Below are 3,569 nucleotides of genomic sequence, written 5' to 3'. Positions count from 1 at the left end.
AAACAATTGTAATAAAGAAGCATATTGAGTTTAATGCATGATCATTATTCAATTAAAATAATTATGGAATACAATGTCAAAGAATGCATGAGATCTGTCCACAATCTGCTTGTAAAAATCAGGATCAAACTTAACAGTCTCAACTGAAATAGCTTTTGAAGAAAACAAAACAAAATCACAAATGTCTCCTAGTTGTGTTTGAATCTGGTAGTACCATGGTGAAGACGGTTTAAGTTTAATTTCACCATTTATGTTTTGAACATGATAAGTTTGTAAATTAGCCACTTCCATTGGCGTTTTGTCAGCATATTTAAATGTACATTTAATTTCTACAAGACGTGTACCACAGCATTTACACTTAACAACACCATCAGGACTAGCACCTAAGAATGGGCTTGCTTTTGACACAAATAAACCACATTCTTTAAAGCTGCATTTCTTGTGTTGAGTTTTAAACATGTCAAAGTATTGTGTTTTTGCAACCTTTTCCATCTTAATTCCAAATTCTGTTGCATCTGAGCGGAAAGATATTTATGTTCCAAGACAGTTTTTTACTAAGTAATGATTTGAACTTAGTTGATCGAAGTTACATTTCATAATATTAGAAATTACGGATGCAGTTATTCTACACTTTCTATGTTTTTGCCATTCAGGGTTATCTCTCTGTCCCTTGCTCTACATTATAAATATATGTGTTGTCATGTTTGTTGTGTAAATATTCCATAATGTCATCACTGTCACTTAATCCTCTTAACATGTCGGAAAAATATTAAGGGGTCTCCTCGTCACTTTCACTTTCATCCGATGGAGGATCTACTAATTTCAAAAAACCTGCAGATGAGCCTTTGCATAGATCATAAACCTGCAATTAAAAGAATTAACATTTTAACAAAGTGATAGAAAATTTTGCACTGCACATTTTGGTTTCTTTTAGTTATTAAGATTAGCCTCATCGGAGTCTTTCAAATATTTTTTTCAAAACCGTCTGTCAAAATGCAATATACAAACTAAGTTACTTGAATTACTACATTTTGCACATGTAACAGTAAGGGGTGATACACAATGTACATGTACATAGTGTATAAGTAAAATTTATACAGGTTTCAGCCACTATTTTTTATGTTAATATATGTCCCACTGTCATTCAGATAGTTTTAATAATCATGACAATAATCATACATACATTGTATTTTGATTTCTTGTCAGAATTTTCTTAAGAGTAGGTGCTACTTTTGCTTTGGTACATATTTGTTTTTCATTCATTATTTTGTACATAAAATTTAAATTCAGATATACTAGTATCTTGTTTGAATTGTTTGCATGAAATTTGTCATTTCAGACTATTTATAGCTGACTATGCAGTGTAGGCTTTGCTCATTGTTGAATGCCTGTAGTTCCTAATTTCTGTGTCATGTAAATTTTGTGAAGAGTTGAATCATTGGCAATCATACCGCATACATCTAATCTTTTATGTATGTATATATTTTTACCTTGAGTTGAAGGTCTCTTTTGGATGCATGTGTCTCTCTCTGTTTTACAGGATTAAATGTATGCTACATGTCTGATTTCTTGCTAAAGTATTCCAATTCAGCAATTTTTGATGGTCTGGTCTCCTGTTTTGGCTTGTCCCATGCACAAATGGTATCAGTGCCAACCAAAGTATGGCGATCAGTATGCCGTGAAACAAAGGAACTTAATGCAAACAATAAGGCTACCACGTGTTTACAACTACCATCATCTCTGCAATAAGAAACATCTACATTATAAACATGTTTAGTACTAAAAATATTCATGTCTTAAATCAAATACAAAAAAAGGTTGATAATTGTAATAATTGAGAACTAAATTATAAGTGTACATACAACATGCACAATGTGAATGACATACATGTACATGTATTATATATAGTACATTGCATGAAATATGGCATGGACTTGTGTTGGAAAATTTTGACCAAAACAATATCACAATTATATATATATTTATAGATCTACACATTATCATTTCATCACAAAATGTAAGAGCCTAAATTTTAAATCCTACAGAACTACATTGTACATGAATAGAAACAAAACTGTTAAGTAAACTGTTTTGTTGGCTTTTTTTCTTCTTGATGAAAGATGTATGGCAATTTACAGGTATAATATCTGTTTATACATGTATCACCAATATTTGGTCTTGTGCAGAGTCATCTCATAAGCTAACATACATGTACATGTACCACATCTTATTTTTACATACATTTACATGTAGTAAACATGACCATTGTACCAAGGATTTCTATAAATAGCATACAATCCTTGATTGTACATGCATATATATATGGCTACATGAATGACATTATGTTGATATTATGATCAAGGAAGTATGATATTATGTATTTATGCTGATACAATTGGTCAGATAGTGTTTCATTTTAGTTTTAGAGAGTTATCAATGATAAAATGTTGTAAATGTACATGAATTAAATGATTTGTACTACTTAAGCCACACAAGTACATCCTCCAGACTTCAAATATCCTGTGGAATCCATCAGTACCCATGTATTATAGGGATCAGCACTCTGTCTGGTTTCTGGAACACAATTGGCATGAACATACATGTAGCCCAAAGTATCAGTTTTGTACATCTTGACGTCTGAAATGTGATTGCACATAAACAACTTATAACCATTGTCTTGTTTATAATCACGCAGTCTATCGTCTGACCACTGACAAGTACTGAGCAAATATATCATTATATCTCCAGTTTCAACACTAGGCACTCCTCTGAGATCGGCTGTGCAATCCTGTACCTCCGTCACATCTATTACATAATGAGACTGTCCTTCTTTTGTTGAAATTCGTCGCCGCTCTTTACACAGATCTTTATAGTCATCTTCTTCAATAACTTCCAATTTGAGATCGTGTGCGTATTCTGCAAGTTCAATCAGTTTCCTTTATAACAGGACAGATAAAACCAGGACAGTTATTTTCGATACGTTTTTATCTGTAACTTTTGTTTTACTCGACATATTGTTGAAACTTAAATTGTATAATAAAGAACAAAGTATTTACTTACATTATTTGTAAAATATATAAAAATAAATAATAAGTAAATTAAAAAAAATCTGCCAGGACAGTTTAATTTTATGAAAAATATGGCTGAAATTGCAGAGAAAAGTTTACTTATAATTGAAATATTTTCTACAAAACAACTGTCTGGCAGAATATTTTTGTACGATTATAAAGTTTATATAATATTCATTCTAAAAATCGATAATTTAGTATTTTTTTCCTCTTTTAAAAGGTAAAAAAATCTGCCAGGACAGTAGCCTTTCACGTTGGAAATTTTGTTGAAATTATTTCAAAATCAAAATACAAAGTTGAATATCTTCTTCAAAATAAATGTCTGGTAAACAAATGTTAGTTCATTGGAAAGTTTAGAACATAAGCTTTATGACAATATAAAATTATATGAACTTTTATGACATTAACTCCAAAAAAATCTGCCAGGACAGTACGGTACGTCTAAACACTGCTAAGGACTCCTTAGTGCACTAAGGACTATACAATGCCACTAAGGACTAG

General features: G+C 31.1%; 1 long non-coding RNA gene across 2 annotated transcripts; it reads right to left on the bottom strand.

Moving 5' to 3' along the window:
- Window positions 1-12: 12 nt before the first annotated feature.
- LOC134725795 (uncharacterized) lies at window positions 13-2,995 on the bottom strand. Of its 2 annotated transcripts, XR_010108600.1 has the most exons (3): window positions 2,480-2,988; window positions 1,491-1,740; window positions 13-862 (listed from the first exon to the last, which is right to left on the bottom strand). It is a non-coding gene; the product is annotated as an uncharacterized LOC134725795 (long non-coding RNA). The 2 variants fall into 2 exon arrangements; XR_010108599.1 differs by having other exon boundaries at window positions 1,491-2,995.
- Window positions 2,996-3,569: the final 574 nt, after the last annotated feature.

The sequence above is a fragment of the Mytilus trossulus genome, chromosome 1 (genome assembly GCF_036588685.1).
Source record: "Mytilus trossulus isolate FHL-02 chromosome 1, PNRI_Mtr1.1.1.hap1, whole genome shotgun sequence".
NCBI classification, from domain to species: domain Eukaryota; kingdom Metazoa; phylum Mollusca; class Bivalvia; order Mytilida; family Mytilidae; genus Mytilus; species Mytilus trossulus.
This window is presented reverse-complemented; position numbering and strand designations above follow the sequence as displayed.